The sequence below is a fragment of the Eubalaena glacialis genome, chromosome Y (assembly GCF_028564815.1).
Source record: "Eubalaena glacialis isolate mEubGla1 chromosome Y, mEubGla1.1.hap2.+ XY, whole genome shotgun sequence".
NCBI lineage: Eukaryota > Metazoa > Chordata > Mammalia > Artiodactyla > Balaenidae > Eubalaena > Eubalaena glacialis.
In genome coordinates, this window is record NC_083737.1 from 6,360,510 (window position 1) to 6,370,825 (window position 10,316).

The window sequence follows — 10,316 nt, forward strand, 5'->3', positions numbered from 1 at the left end:
CTCAAGAGGAACATTTGAAGGGACATCCCCATGGGGTCATCTGTGCCCTCTGTTGGTGGACAGAGCCTCAGCTTAGTTTAAGCTAACGATGCCCTTGAAATCACCCAAGGTCAGGTGTGGAGGTGACCTTTGGGTCATCTGCCCCCACCCCGCACCTTACAGGTGAAGGTCTCTGTCCCTGGATGGGTCACGGTCACCTGGTGAGTCAGCAACAAACTCAAGATGAGAAATCAGGTCAAAACCATGTGCTGGTCTCACTGGTGACCCTTCTCTTTGCCGGTTCCAGGTCTACTTCTGTGTTTCTGTGACAGGGGCTGAACCTGCTCCCTCCAAGAACAGGGAAAAGAGTTATCTCAAGAGACAGCAAGACAGTTTTCCCTTTGAAACTCACGCGGACGACGGTGTCCTGCCACAAACCCTGCTTGGAATCGAGGTGCCTCTTGCCTAATTGAGCTATTTGGAATTATATGCAAGCCCACCGCCCTTACCTCTTCTGCAAGTACAGAGGACAGAAAACGTTCAAACTGAGTGAAAACAGAAATTTAAGGAGATGGCGAAGTCCGTTCTGCGACAACAGACATGGGCATGTCTGAAAATCACTGCACTGTGCAAAATCTCCCTGTAACCACAGACATGATGGGGGAAAATGGGATTAGGGTCACTGAAAAAAAGATAGGAATCTAGGAAAAATGGTAGCATGCTTTTCTACATGCTAAAGGAGTAAGAAATGCTTCCATATTCCAATGCCCGTGGCACTTGATCTGAAAAAGGGCTCCAAGTTTGCTTGTGGAATTGGGCATTGGAAGGGTTGCAGCCGTGGGTTATCATGAGAACGTGGAAAGAGGGCTGTCTGGCTTCAGAGGGAAAGTTGAAACCCCAGATATGGACGGATGGGACACCTTCTTAATACCCCCATGAACGGAGGGCGCTGGGAGATGCCCGAGGCGTGGGCATCCCGGTACGTGTTGTATGTACATTCTTCTAAAGACTCGTTTCTACTGTGTGCAGTTTTCTGCATTCACCTAGTTTTTCTCTAGGATGAGATTTTGCATAAACAAATGCAAAACTCCCATTGTGTCCAACTTGCTTTTTTTAATAGAGATCAGTTGCTTTGGAACAGATGCACATCTTCAAAACAAATTTTAGAGAGAATGGTGGCATGTGGTTTCACGTAGAGACCTCCTTCAGAAAATATTAACCCAACTCCAAATAAGTCCGTGCCCAATGTCTCGGTGAGTAAAGGATGTGGCTGGAAAGAGCAGCTTGGAGGGGTTCCTTCAAGTTCTACAAATGTCTGCCTGGAATGTGGGTCCCTAGGGCGAGCCCACCTCCACCGGGGCTGTGAAGCCCCACCTGGAACATGGGTCCCCCCTCAGAGTTCACCCCACGCCCCGACATCAGACTCATATACGCATGTTCACACACACCTGCTTCCACATGCAGTAACTATGACAAGGTATTACCATCCACAGCAGCTGCGTGCTACTCTTCTCTCCCTTGACTTTCCAAAATTAAACCAAAAACAGTAAATCATGTGCATCTCAGAATTCATCTTTTGATACCATTTTTATTGACAATGCAGACGATTCTTCCAATTTATCTGGGAGGAAAACATCTACAAATGCAAATGCTAGGTGATGCTGAACACTACATGAAAAGGAAGTGACAGTTGCTATTTTAATTTAATTCAAAATGTTTCCAGGCTATTTTTAACTAATCGAGTCCAAATTGTAGCAGCGCCAAGAGCATGCATTGTTTAAGCAACAAAGGTGAAAACAAAATCTCCTATGGTCTCAAGGAATCCTAACATTTATACTGTGTGTTAAAGTTCATTAAGGTTACACTGGAATTATTTTGGATGTGAATCTGTATCGTTTCAATTCTGTGGAAACAATACCTGAACAACAACAACCCCCAAAAAATTATGGAAAAAGAAAAGCTTGCATGTGCAAATTGCTTATTTCTGGTAGACAATTTAAGAAAAATGTAGTCGCTGGAATCTTTTTTATTAGATAGCTCTCATTTCCCACATCTTCAAAGAATGATAAAAATGTTCTTCTACTCAACCATGCCTGCATTTTATTTTTAACGGAAGTGCTGGCATTTTGTAGGGAAACGAATGTTCATCCATCCTTTTATTGGCCCATGGAGGAAAAAAAAAATCAGTAGGCCTATAAGGAAAGATTTAATTCACATTGTTGACATATCATGTACATGCATTTGGTACACGAGGAAATAATGCAAGAATTGATGGGTCCCCACAGCACACTCCTTATGCGGACGGCCAGCCAGGCCACGCGCAGCAGCGATAAGGACAGGATCCCAGCACCACGGCAGAAATATTTCATATACAAGAGTTCATTTTCATATGGCTTCATTTTCACTCGACATATTTTTGAGGGACTGAGGAGGAAAAAAATATATGCACACGTCTGAATAAAATATATTTTCTGTCAGGTTTACGGGGGAAGTTGGTAAATGGATTCGACGATCTCGTGGCTGGTTTTGTCTCAATTAAAACGGCATGTAGGAAAACTGCTCTATATATTCTACCTCATTAGAAGAAGTCAAACTAAAAAAGAGAGCGAGAGCGAGAGAGAGAGAGAGAGAGAGAGAGAGAGAGAGAGAGAGAGAGAGAGAGAGAGAGGAGAGGGAGCGAGAGGGAGAGAGAGGGAGAGAGAGGTTCTCTACAAAATGCATTGCGTTGTGTGGAGAGAGATTTGCCTTAAAAACTAAATAAAAGAGAAAGGTCCACCTTACCCTGGTTGGGAAAAAAATAGGGGCATTGCAACACCGTCGACTGGGGTACTCCCGGAAGCTTGCAGATAATAACACGTACAAATAAACACAGCTGGTCCCCTGGAAGTCCATGGCATGTAAATATGCCGGCATCTCTCTTGTTACAGAAATGGGGGTAGGTCAGGAAACAGCTTCACTCTTAGGACCCACCTTCCCAAGGCCGGCTGGGAGGGGGCTGAACCCACCTCGTAGAAACATAATTCTAGAAACATCGCACCTCCTAGAAATATCGTTGGGGATCACTCACTGTTATAAGATGCACCCTGGGATATTAACACGGAGGTGTGAACGTATTCTTGCCCACACGATTACTGCCATTTAGTTTTTTAAGGAGAAGAATTAAGTAGTGATTTCAATCCAACGACACTTAGGTTATCGAATGGGGCCTTTGAGTTCAACAAGTTGTTAAATCATAAGCCACAGAGTTGGAATTTTTTCACCTGAATCCTGTCAAATAAATTAATTCATTTCGGGATGAGAAAATCCACGAAGCAAGGAAGGGAAAGTGTGAGCCCGCTGTGGTTGAATCCCATTAGGACCTGACGGAGCCTGGCCTAACCATCTCATCAAGATCCTAGGAACATGTAGTAAAGTAATGATCATTAGACAGCAACTGTCTGAAAACTCAAGCATGACGGAATAATTGTTAATGATTTCATGTCAGGTTGGGAAGAAGTGGCGGAGAACGCTTGGGCGACCTCTGATTCAGACCCACTGTTCTGCTGTAGTTGCATTAACAGTGGGAAGAGGTGCAGGATCTGATACTCGAGATGAAGGAAATGAAAGCAGGAGGGATCATAAACGCCTCGAAAAGCGGCGTTAAAATACAGTGCAGCTTGAGCGGGAGAATGGCGGCTGGCAGGGAAATGAGATCCAGGAGGGACCAGAAGGAGGTGGTCAGCAGCCTTGGGCTGTCAGGGGACATGTGACTGTCCCCTTGGGGAGGGGGGCGGTTGAGTTTGTGAGCGGAAGGCAAACAACGCCAGCTACACGGGATTGGGCATCTCTGAGGGCAAACACCCGGCGACCCCAAGCAAAGGGTAGCGAGCAAGCCCAGCACCATATTTACAAATGAGGACCTTTACACGCAAAGCTTTCCAGAGGAGACAGGAGACATACAGCCAAGGTGAAATGTTTCTTCGGAGAAATAAAGACAACCGCTGCTGCTGAGTCTTCTGTCCTGGAGACGTTGCTCTCCCTTCTTTGTTCATGCAAAGCAGAGTTGCCACCTCCCTGCACCCCAAGACACACCTCTTGGGGAGGCCAAGAGGGGGAAGATGGTTTCTCTTGACCCAGCCAATGGAGCTGGAAGAAGCCAACGGCCACCTTCCTGTAGGACCTGCAGCTCTGTCTCAAGCTTCAGAAGGTCTTGTGGATGTGGAAAGCAAAAGGGCCACTGTTTGGGGGATGCTCGAGAGAATTCCCTAGGTTCGTTTCCAGTGAATCTTGTGGCAGTTCCAAATATGGCCTTACTGATGGGGATTCTGTGAAGGACACCCACGGGAAGTTCCCTGCTGACAAGGGATTAAGCAGCACAAGTCCACTGAAAAGTAATTGTTATGCAAACTGGGAAGATTTTTACTAAAAAAACCCCAGCAGGGTCCAGATTGCACCCCCATCACATGCACAATCCCACCCTGATTAGTTCAACGTTCCTCTTTTAGCTGCCGAGTGAGGTTAGACGGATGATGCTGCCTTTGCCGTAGGGCCTCTGTGGATGCCCCTCTGGGCCCCATGTCCACCTTTACATCATTCATTTTGCCTGCATAGCTCCATATCATGATGCTGGTCTCCCCCCAGGGGATGTTGGACTCTGCATGAGGAAGAGGAAGATGTTTCTTTTATTTCTCAGTGAGCAAAGGATGGATGGATGGATGGTTGGATGGGTGGGTGGGTGGATGGATGCGTGGGTGGATGGATGCGTGGGTGGATGGGTGACACAGAGGGAGGTTGTAAAGAGAACCTCCCCCCTGAACTCGGCAGCCATGAGAGGGCTCGGAGACAGCTCCCTTTGGAAACCAGGTGGCTCTCCAGGGAAAGAGGCAAAATTTGCATCCAGAACCCCCTTAAGCAAGGGGGTCGATTGCTTGGTCTCTGGACACACCCCACTGTCCATCACACAAAACCCACCTCCAATCATTTACACTTTTGTAAACGTTAAGCTCATTGAAAAAGTTGCTGTTTAAAGGGTTACATCCAGCATGGTGTAATTTAGGCTAATTTTTGTGTGCTCTCTGGGTTCATAAACCTACTCATAGGATCACCACACTGAACCACAAATGAGACATCAAATTAACCCTAATTGGATTGTATTCAATTTGACTTTTTAAAGTCCTTGAAGCTCTGGGCATTGAAGTTTCAATATGACAGAAAAAGGATAAAAGCAAGAATTGATTTTATTCTCCCTCCTCCGTTTCTGAGGGGTTTATAATTTCCTCTTAATTTGTGATGGACGGACATAATTGTCCTAATTTGGGAATGTTTTCCTGGTCCCATTTTCCTCTTTCTGCATGCCATAGCAACTTTATATCACGTCAGGGATAACTCTCAACACATGGGTCAATCAACTCTTTGGGGGTATTTCAAAGATTTCCTGGAGCACTAATTTTCCAGAAGAAATTTAATCCCAGCAATATTGTCCCTTTAATTTCTGCTTCTAAGAGGGGTCTTCGCTGTGGTATTTATCATGAGTTGCTAGAAACTGGCCGACATTATTTTTCTGAGCTTTTCTTGGGGAACTAACGACGATTTTATTCATAACATAGAATTAAATTTTGCCCAATGTTCGGTTATGGGTTATTCTTTTTTTAAATGTTCTTAAGTTTCTGAAAACTTGCAGAATTATTATATTTTCAAAAGTAGTTTTGGAGTTTTAATATATCTAATAACATCAGATCAATACTGTCACTGCCACACAGTGTATTAGAAAAAGGAGAAAATACCCACATCATGAGAGTAAAGTGAATTTACTGTGTGTCAGCCCCCAGAGCTTGTCTATAATTGGCCAGAAGGCTTTCAGGGAGACAAAATTAATGTGTTGGATTTTAATGCCTGCAACTTTCTTCAATGTGGTAGAATACAAAAAAAAAAAAAAACTATTTTAAAGCAACTGTTTTGGGACACGTGTAGAAACGTCCCTACATGCAAACTTTTCATGCCAACGTTTTTTAATAAAGGGATACTCTGTTTTATGGGAACTGTGCCTTGTTTCAGCTTTATTAGGAGCAAATGGTTCTTATTTAGAACATTATATGCAAATATGCGGATTGTTTTTTCAATACTAAATATGCCTGAGAGATGAGTGAGGTTTGGGTTTCCTTTTTCTGAAGATGTATCCAAGTTCTAATCTTACAAAGATTTTTATAAGCTGGAATTACCATGTATAATTTCTGGGACAATTAAAATTCTTGGCAGGGGTGCACAGGTCTAAAAAAGACGTTGACAATGAACCCAGTGCGATTGGGTAGGTTCTCAAGATTCACCTCCCTCTGCATTTTTGGAGACAAATTTCAGCCGCCTTCAACTGAATTCTTGGTGTTGCTTCTTACCTGTTTCTCTTTTCCAAGCATCTCCGTGAAGGCTCACAGTGTGTGCGCTAGCATCCCGGGATCCCTCCTAGGTGGTTTTCCCATCCTCACACCCTTCATCACATCATCAGCTCCATCTCTCTACCTCAAAGCAGACCTCAGGTGGACACTTCCGTTCCACCCATTTCCACCTGGCACATCCCAGTCTTGGCTGCCATCTTCCCCGGCAGGGGCTGACCTCCCTTCCACAGCAATCCCTATGCACCTTTGGCTCTGCCTGAACATCTGTCCACCCTTTTGCCAATGTCATTTTCCTAAATATATTCTGGACCGTGTAAACTCTCCCGCACTTGGCCCTTTAATGGATTCCAGCTAGACGTAGTCAACAAGGCGTGTTTCTCACAATCTCTACCTCTGAGCCTCCAGAACAAAATGCATTTCAGTGTTGACTCCAGGCAGGGAATTCTCTGTCCTCCTCCAATTAGGAGATTCACTGAGAAAACAAACAAACAAACAAACAAAAACAAGGCAGGTGGGAAGGTAAGACTATTCCCAGCTCATTTTGGATGGAGTCTATGTCAAGGTCTTGTTCTTGGTTGCAGCTGAAACATCTCATTATGCACCTGTTTTTAAAAACGCAACGCTGTTCAGTTAATCCCCACCGATGTTATGTGCAGGCTGAACCCTTTACCATGACCACAGGGCACACACTTTCTGGTACCAGCCATCCTCATGCACATCACTGCGCCATCCACAGAGGGATATAAACCAGATAGTTTTATTCTTGTCATTAACTGACTTGATAATAAATAGTTACACCTTTAAACTTGCACAATACACCTCAGTAAAATCAGGTAAAATCAGTTTGATATGTTAAAGTTCCATGTAAGATTATGTTTTGAAAAAAAACCCACTGATAAAAAACTGAAAAGGTTTAAGGCTCACTGATCTAAAGAAAATAGTGTCTTTTACTGTAATAATAATGATGATAATAATATTATTTTTATAAAGTATGATTTTACCTATGATATCATTTGTTATATTAGCCCGATAAAATACGTAGGGTTGGAATAATAATTCCTATTTCAGTGCTGAGAAAATTAAAGCTCAAAAAGTTGAAATTTTAAAAAAAGAGGGGTATAAAAAGTGTGTTATATTTATGTACTGTTGTGCTTTATAACCGCTAAAAGAAGTGAAACTGAATTTACGTGTACCGACACGGATCAATCTAGAAAAACATGAGTGGGAAAAACCCGATGTCCAAGGGGTTTATACACCAAGTGGATACAACATGTACCATTCTTGTGAATTTCTAAAAATTAATAGACTTTATTTTTTTGAGCAGCTTTGGGTTTGCAGAAACCCAGGGCAGAAAGTACAGGGTTCCCATGCCACCTCCCACCCCAGTTTCCAGTATTATTAACATCTTGCACTGATGTGGTACATTTGTTATAACCAATGAGACAATATTGATAAATTATTAACTAAAATCCACAGTTTGCATGAGGGTTCACTCTTGGTGTTGGGCATTCTGTGGGTTTGGACAAATGGATGACGACATGTATCCACCATTATAGCATCATAAAGAGTAGTTTCACTGCCCTAAAAATCCTCTGTGCCCCACCCATTCATCCCTCCCTCCCCCTCCTAAACCCCTGACAACCACTGACCCTTTTACTGTCTCCATTGTTGTGCCTTTTCCAGAGTGTCATAGAGCTGGAATCATACAGTATGTAACCTTTTCAGATGAGCTTCTATCTTATTCATGTGAATTTTTTTAACACACCCAAAGCAATACTGCATGTTGCTTACTGATACACAAAAAAAGCATTAAAGTTATAAAAATGGAGGTAGAGGAAGAACACACCAACTTAGGAGAGAGGTCACATCTGGGCGGGTGGGGGTCTGTGGTGACATGGAGATTTGCAGAGGGGACTTCAGCCAAATTTCTGTTTCTTAAAAGAGAGAGGGATCTAAATCCATCATCCAGTCTGAGGAGAGAGTCCATAAGTCTCTGTTTTATCTCTCTCTGTGCCTATCAGTCTATTTGAAATGTTACACATCTGAGAAATATATCTTGGGGTCTGGTTCCAGATTATGGTAGAGGACAGAATGCTGGGCTCAGAGCCAGAAGAGCTGAATGCCTGACTTTGGGTAAGTCACTTCATTTTTTCCTCATCTTTCAGAGAGAAATAAATTAGCTCATGTCTGAGACTCCTTCCAAGGATAGCAGGCCGAGATATTTGAAATCACCCTTGGTAGTGCCCCTTGATTTGGAAGGAGAAAATGGCAGATGGGTTGGGACTGAGTATTTTCTCTGAGAAGCCTCATGGCCTTGGAGAGCTTGGGGTGTGGATGATACCAGGGCACCCTGTCTCATTTCTAAGGTGATGAGACTTCAGTTCAGTTCCTAGGTGACTGCAAGAGCTGGGCTGTGATTGGAGCTATGAGTCAGGAGTGGCTGAACACCACAAAGGACTTTCCTTCTTAGGACTGGCGTCATTCTGAGTCTGGGATAATTGGCTGGTCTATGTCCTGGTGCGTCCTGATTTGCAGATGCCGAGAACACAGATTGTGCTCATTCCTTTGAAGGATGTAAAGATATCTGGGGTTCTGGCTGGTGGACGGGAGACCCAGCGTACCTGTCTCCTCCTTCTCTCTTGGACAGAGCGCAAACCTGGTCCCCCGACAGAGAGACAGGAGCCGCAGAGGAATAACACGAAACAGAGGCAAGAAGAAAGCCAACAGCATCATGACAACCCCCAAGCAGGGCTGTCCTTGGGGGAGACGCTCTTGTCGCCGCAACCATCGTGCGAGGAGGAACGTAGCGACTGTATTTCATAAATTCCTTATTTGCAATTACATCCATCTTTTCACGCAACCTTGCTGAGGGAGATATCCTGCCCTGCTGTCTTCAATTCTTCCTGTAATCTCTTATGTGGGCGAGACTGTCTCACAAATGTCTCTATGCCAGTTTAATATAAAAATCGGGGGCATCCTTTATACACCGTCTCAAGACTCCAAGCCTCCGAATCGCTACTTTAAATGCATATCTGGCAACACATCCAATGACAGAGATTTTTAAAACCTGGGTTTTTCAGACAGAACTTTCTAGAGCATAGACTACTATTGGGAATACAATATTTTAAGGGCGCCTTTGTCCCTCTAATGATTAAGAATTCTCCTTCCACAATGTGCCCTGTAAAGGTTTGCTCTGATCGCCCGAATCTTTACAGGGAGACCTGGACATCCCACTGGTGAGTAGAGCGATGATCTTTGAATTCACTCATCTCTCGGATCCTTACGGGTAAACATGGACATCCCACTTTTGGGTAGAGCGATGGTCTTTCAATTCACTGTCATGCTGTCCTTATTTCAATCATATCTGCCCAAATCAAAACTTCACTTTCGATCGCACCACTGTTTGATTTTTCCATCCGCGGTGACTTTTCCCTTGGCTCCCAGTTCAGAGTTCTCTCCCGTGTGCGCCCTCCTGGTGGGCATGGTTCTAACTTCCCTGTGGAACTTCTTCTCATCCTCAACTTTTTATCTGCAGACGTTGAATACAACCAGCCGGGGCTGCCCAGAAGCATCTACTTCTGGATCCCACACCCATCCCAAACCCCCCTCTTATCCATCTGTGGGTTGGATGCCTCCCCTTGGGTGAAGAGTGAAATCAACACATCACTTTTTGCCCAGACTTGGAGTTTTCCATGTTTCCTGCTCTGGGGAGGTGTGCCACCCTCTACGGGGGCATGAGATGAAATCATTGAGGTCCTTCTAGAATCCTCCATCTGGCACCTTCTCTGTATGTCCAGTGGTCATGAGTATGGTCTCTGTAGAGTGTCCACTATCCAGTTAAGATTACAACTTGCAAAGGCAGAACCTCAAACACCAGCTTTCACCCTGTCCTCCGTGCAAGCTGAGCTTCTAAGGTAACCTTCAGGACACGGAGCCCCCAAAAGCCACAGACCGAGAGAGCTTGGGACC